The sequence below is a fragment of the Ailuropoda melanoleuca genome, chromosome 4, assembly GCF_002007445.2.
Source record: "Ailuropoda melanoleuca isolate Jingjing chromosome 4, ASM200744v2, whole genome shotgun sequence".
Classification (NCBI taxonomy): domain Eukaryota; kingdom Metazoa; phylum Chordata; class Mammalia; order Carnivora; family Ursidae; genus Ailuropoda; species Ailuropoda melanoleuca.
In genome coordinates this window covers 11,396,717-11,409,539 of record NC_048221.1, presented here as the reverse complement: position 1 = coordinate 11,409,539, position 12,823 = coordinate 11,396,717, and the positions used below count along the sequence as shown (strand labels likewise).

The 12,823-nt window shown below is 50.9% G+C and overlaps 1 protein-coding gene across 16 annotated transcripts in view; it reads right to left on the bottom strand.

Moving 5' to 3' along the window:
* The window catches only part of LOC100482288 (cytochrome P450 4F22), a 58,023-nt gene that overhangs the window by 21,315 nt on the left and 23,885 nt on the right, over nt 1-12,823 (bottom strand). For 5 of the 16 annotated variants that reach the window (XM_034657960.1, XM_034657950.1, XM_034657948.1 and 2 more), the window contains 3 exons: nt 10,433-10,514; nt 8,928-9,159; nt 8,225-8,482 (listed from right to left, as the gene is read on the bottom strand). The gene's annotated coding sequence lies outside the window, so the exon portion shown is untranslated. Of the gene's footprint in view, nt 1-6,798; nt 6,857-8,224; nt 8,483-8,927; nt 9,160-10,432; nt 10,515-12,823 lie in introns of all 16 variants that reach the window. The other 11 variants (XM_034657956.1, XM_034657959.1, XM_034657957.1 and 8 more) reach the window with 5 other exon arrangements.

Sequence of the window (12,823 nt, the reverse complement as noted above, 5' to 3'; positions counted from 1 at the left end):
CAGAGTTTTAACTGAAGAAGATGAAAACGTTCTGGAGTTGGACGGTGGTGATGGCTGCACAACAGGGTAAATGCACTTAATACCACTGAATTGTACACTTAAAATGGTTAAGATGATAAATGTTATGCATATTTTACCACAATTTAAAATCTTTTTTCTAAATTGTAAAAAGATTTATTTATTTATTTATTTATTTATTTATTTATTTATTTATTTATTTATTGGCAGGGGAAGGGCACTGGGAGAGGGGAGAGAGAATCCCAAGAAGACTCTGCCTTGAGCATAGAGCCTGATGCGGGGCCCGATCCCACAACCCTGAGATCATGACCTGAACTGAAACCAAGAGTTGGACACTTAACTGACTGAGCCACCCAGGCGCCCCAAAAAAATCTTTTTAAAAAGACAGACTGCCTGGTGTGGGCAATATGCCCTCTGGAAGGCCAGGTAGGGGTGGGGGTGGGGAGAAAATAACCTCCCAAAATGAAGCACAGAGAGCTGCAAGTCACAAGTCCCAGGCAGAAGGCCGTGGGCAGCTCCAGGTGACACTCTCGCCAGTGGGTAGCTGTGGGTATTTGTTTCTTTATCAATTTAACGATGGGTAGTGATTCTCCCCTAGCAACGCAAGGGAAGGCGGCCAGTGATTAGGATTCAGAATTGTGACCTTCCTCTAAATGCTCTCCCATGCCAGGCCTCTCACCACGTGCACCTGCATTTCTTCATCCAGTTGGCAAATCATGTTTGAACCCCTCCTATGTGTGTGACTCTGTTCTGGCCATGGGGATGTAATGGCGAGCAGGACACACATGGTCCCAGCCCTTAAGACAGGTGGCCACCAAGAAGCATGATAGAACACCACGTAAACACTACGTGTCTTGAAGGAGGTACAACGGGGATGGGGTGGCTGAATATGGGCCCCCCAAAGATATCAGGTCTCTGGAACCTGGGAGGAAGACCTTCTATGGCAAAGTCTTTGCGGATGGGACTAAGTTAACGGTCTAGAGATGAGAAGAATAGCCTGGATTGTCTTGGTTGGTCCCAGCTGGAATCACAGATGTCCTTACAAGAGAGAGGCAGAGGATTGGGGGTGCCTGGTACCTGGGTGGCTCAGTTGGTTAAGCATCCAACTCTTGATTTTGGCTCAGGTCCTGATCTCAGGGTCATGAGATCAAGCCTCACATTGGGCTCCATGCTCAGCAGGGAGTCTGCTTGAGATTCTCTCCCACTCCCTCTGCCCCTCCCCCTACTCGTGCTGGCTAGCTCTCTCTCTAAAACAAAAAGAGAGAGAGAGAGAAAGGAAGAGGCAGAGGGAGATTCGATACACTGAAGAGGAGAAGGCCATGAAAAGACGGAGGCAGACACTGGAGAGATGCGGCCACAAGCCAAGGAACACTGGAGCCCCCAGAAGCTGGAAGAGGCAGGAAACAGATTCCTCCCCAGAACCTTCAGAGGGAGCACGGCCCCGCAGGCACCTGGATTTCAGACTTCTGGGCTCCAGAACTATGAAATAATAAATGTGTATTGTTTTAAGCCACCCAGTTCATGGTAAATTGTTACAGCAGCCATGGGAAATTCATACACAGAGTAAGAGGATACAGACCAGTCCTTTTAGATAAGTTGGTCCAGGAGAGTTTCTGGGGAGGGCTAGCTGGGCAGACACCTGAGTGAAGAACCTAAATGAAAGGGGCTTCCTTATTAAATGCACATGTGTGCAGGTGCACACATATAACTGTGTTCTGTCTAATCCTGACTCCACTGACTGGCTGTGAGGCCTGGGCCTCAGTTTCCCTATCTGAAACTGGAGGTGACTGTAAGAGATGGTTCTGGGATCCACCCCAGTGTGACCTTTTCCTGTGTGTGGCCCAGGTCAGGGAATGTCAGCATTTTGGCAGGCCCAAGACGTCTGGGTCATCTCTAACCCCTGGGCAACCTGGCTTCAGTCTGGCTGCCATCCCAACCACCACAGTCACCTTCCTGAAGGTCTGTCACTCCCCTGCTCTAATGTCCTCCATGGCTCCCCACTGCCCTCAGTCTGGCATACAAACCCCCATCCTCCACTACAGCCATAAAGATCCCACTTCTCAGGATGTTTTGGACCCCTTCACCCAATTTGTAAATGTTGGAGACCCTTAGGGCTGGTCCCGAGTCATCCCTTCCTCTCCCTCTGTGTATACACCCTGGGGACTCACCCCCTCCCATGGTTTTTGTGACCTTGTCTCTGAGGTGCCTCCCATGTCTCAACGACACTCCTGATAGGTCCAGCCACCTCCTGGATGTCCCCCCAGGGCATATGCCAGACCCTCATATTCACCTCACCTCCTTCCTCCCTCTCTCCCCACATCCAATCTGTTGTCAGGTCCTGCCAGTAGTCTATCCTAAATATCTTTCACACCCATTCACTTTTCTCCATCCCATCATCCCAACCCGTGTCAGGCCACCAGGGCAGTAGCCTCCTCCCACTGGTCTCCCTAGTTCCCTCCTGTCCCCCCAAGCAGTCCACTTTCCACCCAGCAGCCAAAGGGCTCTTCCTAAAATTAAATCAGATCACAACCTTCCCCTGTTCAAAATCCTCCCATGGCTCCCCCATTACAGTCTGAACGCAATTCAGATTCCTTTTCATGCACTACAACGCCCAGTGCGCCTGGCCCCTGTGGGACACCTCCAACCCTCTCCCACCGCTCTCCCCCTTGCTCACGCAACTCCAGCCACGCTGGTCACAGGCCAAGTTCATTCTCCCCTCAGAGCCTTTGCACATGCTGTTCCCTCTACCTGACATACTTTCCCCCAGCTCTGCCCATGAGGGCTCCTCCTCATCCCCCAGGCCCACCTCTGTCGGACAGTCTGTTTTTGCCACAATCAGCCACCTCCCTTATTGAGCACTGTCTGTGTGCAGTGGCTTTCTGGGTCATTTCTTTCATCTTCCCAATAGCACCTAGAGGCAGCGGGAGGGTGGGGTCCTCTGAGTGGAGTCACAGCAAGAACCTCTACCCCCACCCAGAAAAATCCCAGCTGATATCCTGACAAAGGAAATGTCTTCCCAAAAAAAATTGAAATGGGGAAGGGGGGTCTGCAACAAGAGAAAGCAACAGCTCTGAAAGAAGGGAGCCTGCTCCAGTGGGTGGGCCCCTCCAGGGAGGGGAGTTCTGAAGTACCTTGCCCAACCCCCTGTGCCAGACGTGGGCTGCGGCTTTTCTCAGGACAGACTCTGCTCCAAGCAGAAAGAGCACACGCTATAGATGCCCAACTGGCTGTCACCCTGACAGCCTCCATCTTCTCATCTATAAGATGGTAACAATAGCAAGAAGTCCATCTGATGATCACAGGAGGAGATCAATGAATTGGAGAAGTTAAGTCCTCTGCTTTCTGTAGCTGGGTTCCTCTTGCCCCTCTCCAAACAAGAGTACTCCTGCCAAGCCCCCCACCAAAAAAAAAAAGTGCTACAAAAAGTTTTGAGGTGGTGCAGCGCTTTGAGAAACAGATTGGCAGTTCCTCAAAAAGTTAAACATAGAATTGGCAGTTCCAAGGGGCACCTGGGGGGGGCTCAGTCAGTTAAGCATCTGCCTTCGGCTCAGGTCATGATGTCGGGGTCTTGGGACCGAGTCCTGCAGTGGGCTCCCTGCTCAGTGGGGAGTCTGCTTCTCCCTCTGCCTCTGCCCCTCCCCCCTGCTTGCGCTCTCTCTCTCTCTCTCTCTCAAATAAATAAAACCTTAAAAATATATATTGGCAGTTCCTCTTCTAGGTATATAGTCAAGAGAATGCAAAATGTACTCTGATACTTGCATATGAATATGCATAGCCACAGTATCCAGAATAGCCAAAGGTGGAAACAACCCAGAGATCCATTGATGAATGAATGGATGAGTATCAGGCAGTATATTTGTTCAATGGAATATTACTCAGCCATGAAAAGGAGTGAAGTCCTGATATATGATACAATGTAAATGAACCTCAAAAACATTCTGCTAAGCGAAAGTAGCCAGATACAAAAGGCTTCTAGTGTCTGATCCCATTTACATGAACTGTCCAGAACAGGCAAATCCAGGGAGGCAGCAAGCAGACTGGCGGCTGGCAGGGGCTGGGGGAGGAAGGAAGTGACTGCTGACAGGGCTGGGAACTCCTTTTGGGGAGATGAGGTGATGGTTGCACAGTTCTGTGAATGTGCTAAATGCCACTGAAATCTTCATTTTTAAATAGTTATTTTATATTAGATAAACTTTGCTTCAATTTTAAAAATGAAAAACAAAACAAAACAAAAAACCACTTTGAGGACCCACAAGAAATTTATCCTGATGGTTCCCTCTGGAAGGGGCCTGGAAAAACTAGGAGCAGAAGTGGAAGGGAATCTTTACTTTCTCTGTCCATCTTTGGGGATTTTTAAAAATTTTCTCTAACATGAGCACATACTGCCCATTCAAAAATGTCTTAATTAAACACAAAGATGAATCAGTTGACTGTACAACCCAAAGAATGAACTCTAATGTAAACTATGGACTTCAGTTAATCATAATATGTTTACATTGGTTCATCAATTGTAAGAAACATGTCACCCTAGGGGTGCCTGGGTGGCTCAGTTGGTTAAGCATCCAACTCTTGATTTCGGCTCAGGTCACGATCTTGGGGTTGTGGGACTGAGCCCTGCATCAGGCTCTGTGCTCAGCACAGAGTCTGCTTGAGATTCTCTCTCTCCCTCTACTCTTATCCCTCCATTCTCTCTCTCTCTCTAAAATAAATTAATGAACACACAAATAAATTTTTTTAAAAAGAAACATATCACCCTAATGGAAGATGTTAACGGTAAGGGAAGTTGTGGGGAGTTGAGGGGTGTTTTGGAACTCTATACTTTCTGCACAACTTTTCTGTAAATCTAAAACTGCTCTAAAATATAAAGTCTATTTAAAAGTTAATTCGTTGAGGGGCATCTGGCTGGCTCAGTCGGTAGAATGTGTGACCCTTGATCTCAGGGTTGTGATTTTGAGCCCCACATTGAGTGTAGAGATTACTTAAAAAGATTTTTTAAAACTTTAAAAAAAAAAAGGTAATTAGTTGAAATTAATGAAAAATGAATGAAGATGCTTCAGTTGGGAGAGGATGTTCTGGGGGCTCAGACAGCTGTTTTCTTTCTTGACATGGGTGCTGTGACCTGTGTGGGTTCAATTTGCAAAAACTCCTGAACTGCTCAGTTATGGAAGGCACACTTTCCTGTACCTATATGACGCTTCAACTTAAAAAATTAAAAGTGAAGGGGCGCCTAGGTAGCGCAGTCGTTAAGCATCTGCCTTCGGCTCAGGGCATGATCCTGGCGTTCTGGGATCGAGCCCCACATCAGGCTCCTCTGCTATGAGCCTGCTTCTTCCTCTCCCACTCCCCCTGCTTGTGTTCCCTCTCTCGCTGGCTGTCTCTATCTCTGTCAAATAAATAAATAAAAAATCTTTTAAAAAAATTAAAAATGAGGGGCGCCTGGGTGGCTCAGTCGTTAAGCGTCTGCCTTCGGCTCAGGGCATGATCCCGGATCCCTGGGATCAAGCCCCACATCAGGCTCCTCCACTGGGAGCCTGCTTCCTCCTCTCCCACTCCCCCTGCCTGTGTTCCCTCTCTCACTGGCTGTCTCTCTTTCTGTCAAATAAATAAATAAAATCTTTTTTAAAAAATGAAAAATGAAAGGTTGCTTTGGGACTGCATCATCTTTTTTTTTTTTTAATTTATTTATTTATTCGACAGAGATAGAGACAGCCAGCGAGAGAGGGAACACAAGCAGGGGGAGTGGGAGAGGAAGAAGCAGGCTCACAGCAGAGGAGCCTGATGTGGGGCTTGATCCCATAACGCTGGGATCACGCCCTGAGCCGAAGGCAGACGCCCAACCGCTGTGCCACCCAGGCGCCCCAAGGGCTGCATCATCTTTTAAAATGTGCATTTTTGACTCAAGCAAGCCTGGATTCATTCACAGCCCTGCCCCTCCCCAAGCAAACAGCCTTGAGTAGAGTCTAGTCCCCTCCCCCAGCCTCTGTTTGCCAATCTGTGAAATGGGTTAATAACAGCAGGTGCCACCTCTTCAGGTTGTTTGTGATACTTCAGTGAGATGAGGTTTGGCAGGCAGCATGCAAATTTTAGCCATTATTCCTATTTCCATTATTACTCTTATATTGGAAGGAGAGAAATTCAGAGATGACACTCTCAGGATGCTCCGAGAGGCTGGCAAACCCGCTCCTCTGGTGCATCAGACACCAGGCAAGGACACCCAGTGGCCCCACCCTGGCAGAAGCGGCCCCACCTGTCCTGCTGGGGCTGGTATTATCTGAAAACCGAGGTGCCAGCGACTGGCTAAGTGGCCCACGCCCATGGAGCACTGGTTTGTCAGGTTAGCCCGGCCGCCTGTCAGGGACTTGTCCTACAAGGTGTGTGGGCTCCTGAGAAGGAATGCAGGACACAACCGTGCCGCCCCCCCCCCGCCCCCCGCCAGAAACCACACATAGCTGCTTCTCCTTGAACCGCAGGTCTTGGAGCCCACCAGCAGCCTGACAGCCAAGCACCCAACACTGGCTCCACTGCCCCACATCCTAGCCCTGCCCTGCACTCACTCTGGAAGCCTGTAGTCGAGACAGCCTATTCCCATCCCTGCTCATGGCACCCCCTTTCTATGCCAAAGGGCTGTCTGACCCCAGAAACTCCCAAACTGCCAGGCCCTAGAAGTCTGAGCTGACAGGGGGCTTACTCCAAATTTCTGGGGTTCTGAGAAAAGACTTCCAGGGGCATTTCTAAGGGCAGAGCCACGTTGGCAAATGGAGATGGGAAGGAGAGTCTCACCACAGCTTTGGGCATGTTGTAGGCTTTTGCCTGCCACTTCCTTGGCCCAGAGGAGATCCTGACAGGAAAAGAAGTTAAAAACAAACAAAAAACAAAAAACAAAACAAAAAAAAAACCCACCAGTAATCTAGACCATTCCAGAACTGCAATTGTCTGCTCACCATCTCAACCAATTGTGGCCACACTTGGACATAAGCCTCAGAAAGGATTCCATAAAGCTCTGCCTCTTAGCTGTGTGACCTCAGGTGAGTGTCTGCATCTCTCTGAGCCTCAATTTCCTCATACATAAGACAGGAACTATATCATCCACTTCACAGGGCTCTGATAACAATGCCACGTTTTTAGTGTGCTCAGCTTGGGGCTTGGCACACAGCAAGCCGTTGATCAAAGGTGCCTCTCATTGCTGTTGAGGCTGCCACCATATTCGTTACTGTTGTCCAACCATCTGAGATTTGGAGAATGGAGCCCAAGGTTTGCCAGGGAGGAGGGATGGGGTCCCATTCTCTGTCCGCGGAGTCATCCAAGCCCCTCTGTGGATACCAACCCAGGTCACCACTGGACACCAGCCCAGAGCTAATGTTACCTCTCAGAAACCCAAGCTGGGCTCTACAGACAGACTGGGGCCATCGGAAAATGCACAGGATTTTGGGGTCAGACAGGACTGGTTTGTTCAAATCCCAGCTCCCCCACTGTCTCCCTCTCTCCTTCCCACCACCAGCCTGAGACTCCCGAGCTGCCAGGCCTCAGCCACCAGGCATGGTCTGGGCTGGCCAGCCACCCCCACCCCGGACCCCATCCAAGCAGAGAGGGCGAGGCCCTGGGACACCAAGGAGCATGTATCTCTCCAGTATCCAACAAAAACATCAGCTAGTACCAACTACAGCACTTCACATAACCCTCACTGCCAACTCTGGGGGCCCAGGATGGCATCTCCTCTTCTCATAAAGGGGCATTTGGAGGCTCGGGCTTTTGGAGGCTCTGTGCCTACCACGGGTGGGTGTAGGGGCCGTGAAGGCAGCCGGATCACAAGTGTAAAGTCCATGAGTGAGACGATGTGGAATGACCCCAATCAGCCCAAGGAGGCGGCACAGGGCAGGGCTTGGATCCGCCTGAGCTGTCCTGATGGGGAGGGGGGTCTTCTTGAGGTCCCTTACCACAATGGATACTCAGAGAGAAGGATATACCCAGGACTCCAAGGCGCGCACTGAAAAAACTGCGCTCACACGCCACGACCGTCGGTGACACGCCCACATCTCCCCCTAGACGGGCGTCTGGGACCCACAACCGCCGCCAGGGTCCCAGGGATCCTAGGCCTCGTTGGCAGGCAGACCCTCGCTGGCACACTGCGGGCACCCGCGCCGGGCGCCTCGGGTTACCGCGCTGCGCCGCAGCCGCGCTCGGGTTACTGCCCCCGGCGCGCACTCACCTCGTGGGTCTCCGCCTCTGGCCCTCGGTCCAGATCCGCCCGCACGGCCACCTCGGCTCTGACCGCGCCGTCCCGTGGTCTGGCCCTTTAACCCCGCCCGGCCGAGCCGCGAGGCCCGCCCCCGGCCCGCCCCTGGGCTGGCCAGCCCCTGGGCGGGGACCAAGGCTGAGCCCCCAGAGATGGAGAGAACCGGAGACCGAGACGTGCAGGCGTGGAGAGCGACAGAGAGGGAAAGGCACAGAGCCGGAGATGGGGAGACTGACAGGTGGAGAGATGGAGAGAAAGAGAGAGACAGCGAAAGAGACATGTGGAGATACGAAGACTTGGACAGCCAGCATCCCGACACCATCACATTCCCTGCCCCTCTGCCCCGTGCCTGGCTCCAATTAGTGCCCAGATCCCGCTGTGGCCCACTCCTTAACACCCCCCTCCCACACCAGTACCCCGCAAAGCCCCCACCTCAGGACCTGCTCCCAAGCTTGGAAAGGGGTCCCTAAGCCAGCAACCTTGAGACCCCACGGGGCTCCTAGGAATCCTCAGACTCCATTGGCCCTTGGGAGCCAGCCCTTCTTTTCCCTCTGGGTCCAACCCACCCTCCTGGGGCTCTACCACCACCTGGGGCTTCTTCCTCCAGGATGACCTCCGCCTCAACAAGGAGCCCTGGTCGTGCTCCTCCCACCCCACCCACCGTCAGCCAACTTACCATCCCGCTAGGATGTTGTCCTTGGCCAGTTTGTCTGCTCCAGATGGGTCCAGACAGGGTCAGCCCCACCCCTGGATGTGAAACAGAGATACCATTCCTGGTTCGGTGGGTGGATGGCTGGCTGATCTGGGGAAACGGGCAGACAGATGGAAGGATTCACAGCTGGCCTTTGGCTCTCCACAGCCTCCCCAGGGCCAAAAGATCTTGCACATACTAGATATCCAGGAAATATCTGTCAAAGGAAAAAAATTTAAAAAATACCAACCCACAGGAGACTAAAGAGATCAAAGCCTCCAGCCACAACTGCAGGCTCATCTGGAGAAACTAAGGCACATGCTGTGGGCTGGAGGAGAGGCATGGCTGGCTGGGTTCAGGCAGAGACCAGGTCAGACATGGAGAAGCCTGAAGTCCTAAGAAACATTGCCCCCCTCCCAGTGAGTTCCAAAGCCAAAACCACAGCAAACCATAAGGAAGCTGAAGGAAAGGCAAGGAAATTCAGATTTTTTTTCCCCAGGATGGTCATTCCAAAGCCTTTAGACTGGTCAAAAATAAATTTTTGTTGCTGTTACAGACTACAGGTGAACCGCCCTTAGCTTTGGGGGCCAAGCAGTTGGGAAATCTAATCTTGGGGCTGGTTAGCCTGGGGGATGGGGCCAAGGGGTGGAGAAGGCCCTGAACAGTGCTAGGCTCTCAGAGGACAGAGCCAGGGGCCAGGACCACACACAAAGCCACATAGCACAGTGGTTAGAGCACGGACTCTGGAGGCAGAGGGTCCAAATGACTCCATCAGCTACTGTCCATGCACCCACCTCAGAAGACTGCTGTAATGTTTTAGGGTAACAGTTGTCACCCAAGGCAATTCTGTCCCCCAGGAGGCAGTTTGGCAATGTGTAGAGACACTTTGGTCAGCACACCTGGATGCTGGGGTACTACCGGCATCTAGTGGGTGGAGCCAGGGATGCTGTTAAACACCCTACAACACACACAGGACGGCCCCTCACAGAAGAGAACGATCCAGCCCCACGTCAACAACGGTGAGGCTGAGAAACTTTCGTGTTTTAGCACACAGTAAGTGCCAGGTACGCGTTGACTACTATTATTAACCACCATGGAGTTTCCAGCCTCCTGCCTCACCAGCAAATCCTGATTGCTAGCTGCATGCTCTGCATGCCCTGCTTCAGAGAACGTAGTGGCTTTGCAGCCCCATCCATGCTCAACCTTCAATCAGGCAAGTACCACTTTAGCTGGCTCTGTCTCCCCCTGAGACCAAGGTCTCCTTGAGGGTGAGACCCCAGACTCAGCTGGTGTGGGGCTAGGCAGCACTTGGCTGGGAATAAATCTGTGCCTTTGAAAGGACCTGCCATTGAAAGACCCAAACATCATTCCAGGTGCCGGGAACATGGCAGAGAATAAAAACAGACTGAATCCTTGCCCTTGTGGATCTGAGGCTTAAGTGGGGAGGGGGGTGGGGAATAAAGAAACATATCCAGCAGGAAGTTTTTTACCAGTGAAGGGATGTAACAGGGTTTTGCAACAGGGTAGAGGGGAAGCTGCTATCTGAGTTGGGGGTCAGTGGCCAGTTGAAACCTGAAACACAAAAATAAACATTGAGTCACATTGTACACCTTCAATTTTTGTCAATTGTACCTTAATGAAGCTGGGGAAGAAAAGATGGGATGAGTGAATGAAGAAATGTATTTTCATAAGTCTGAACCACACAGAAAATACTCTGGCTCGTTCCCAAAGTCCAATACAAGTGTCCAAAGTCTGATACAAATTACCTTGGCCTGGTAATTTTAGATGGCACATGGAGGAATGTTTTCAATTCATTTTCTATTTTATGTATTTATGTTAAATGAGAGATTTGTTTTGACTTATAGAAGAAAAAAAATAGACTCACCCTAGACATCAAATCTACACCCTTGTGGGTATAATAAAAGTTACATAAATTTTGCTTAAAAATAAATAAGTCTTGGGGCACCTGGGTGGCTCAGTTGGTTAAGCATCTGCCTTTGACTCAGACTGTGATCCTGGGGTCCAGGGATTGATTCCAGGATGGGGGGGGCTGCTCAGCAGGGAGTCTGCTTCTCCCTCTCCCTTTGCCCCTCCCCCCCACTTGTACATGCTCTGTAGCTCAAATGAATAAATAAAATCTTTTTTTAATAAAATAAAATAAACCTTCAAAGGAAGACCACTGAAAGAAAACTATTAAGTAATAAAAAGGTAGTACATAGACAGAGCAAAACCAGGGTCAGATGATTGGGAATGAGTAAAATTTCAGTATCAGAAGCCATCTGTCTGGATTAAGACAAAGATGGAAGATGAGGCCAACGAGTCCCAAATTCAAGTTTGGGAACTATTGGGGGACCAATCACTATCAAATTCCAGAAAACAAGACACAGCAGAGCTCAAAACTTTGAGGAAATTTTAAAGCCAGTGTAAGACACCCACTTGTCCTGGTAGGTGATAAACTTGGCTGATGCCTGTATCCCTCTTCATTTCAGGAATGTTCTCTCTCCCTGGGTGCTGGGCCATCCATGAGAGTGAGAGAGGGCAGTGTTTCTAAGGGAAGAAGGGGCAATACAAATAATTGAAGCTTTGCTGCTTGGAGGCAGAAGGGAAGGCTACGTGAAGGATGTGACATCTGAGCTGGGACTTGAGGGAGAGGTTGGATTTCAACAGATGCAGGAGAGGGGGTGGAGCTTGGGCACAGAGAAACTGGAGGGTGTGGCTTGGTAGGTGGCTCTCTCTGGCCTTGGGGTGTGAGACGTGAGGAGGGGTGCAGGAGCAGATGTGAAGGGCCTTGAAAATCAGTCCAAGTGGCTGAGGGTTGATCTGGCAGGCAATGGGGAGCCATGGATGGTGCTTGAACAGGGGAGGAGCCCCCTTTAATTGGTTTATTTTAAAGCACATTGAAGCTTATTGATTTTGTTAGGGATGTGGATTTTTTTTAAGATTTATTTATTTGAGAGAGAGAGAGTACATGAGTTGCGGGGGGAGAGGAGCATAGGAAGAAGAGAAACAAACTCCCTTCTGGGTGCAGAGCCCAGCACAGGGCTGGATCCCAGGACCCTGAGGTCACGACCTGAGCCGAAATCAAGAGTCAGAAGCTCAGTGGACTGAGCCACCCAGGACCCCAGGGCTGTGGATTTTGGGGGGATGCAGAGAACTTCTGCATTGGTGGCTGGCTGGATGTGGGGTTTCAGGCAGCAGAGGAGGAGAGGAAGAGAGTAGAGGGGGGTCAGCCCAGTGTCTCTGCCCTCAGAGAGATGGGGACAAGGAAGGAGAAGTAAGTGGAAGAGCCTGGTGATGAGGAGTCACTGAAAGTAGGCTTCTTCGCCATGTTACATTGGGCGGGTCACGCGGCCACTGTTAGCCTCCATCCCCGTACAAAGAGAATGGAGGCGATGACCCCAAGAGGAAGTGGTGTTTACAAGGTGCTCGGCCCCATGCTTGGCACAGACCACGAGCCAGACAAACATCAGCACTTGGAGTGTGTGGTTTGATGTGGACTATCCCAGCTGTTCTCAACTGAACAGATTATCCCCCTAGGGGACATTTGGCAATGTCCAGAGATATTTTTGGTTGTCACGTTGTGGAGGGGGAGGACCTACTATAATGCACAGCGCAGCCCCCACCCCAGAGAATGATCCCACCCCAGATGTCAGCAGTGCTGAGGCTGAGAAGCCCTGTCTGCCAAGGAGGCCGCTGGGCCCATCATGAGAAGTGCATCTCTGAGTCACCTGTCCTGAGAAGACACAGATGCCCAGGGAGTGGATCAGTGAGGTCACCCGGGAGGCGGTGGACAGAGAATGGGCAGACAGAAGCATGGGTCACAGCTGCGTTTAGAGAGAGGGCAGGCAGAGGCATGGAGCTGGAGGGAGAGGTGAGCCACA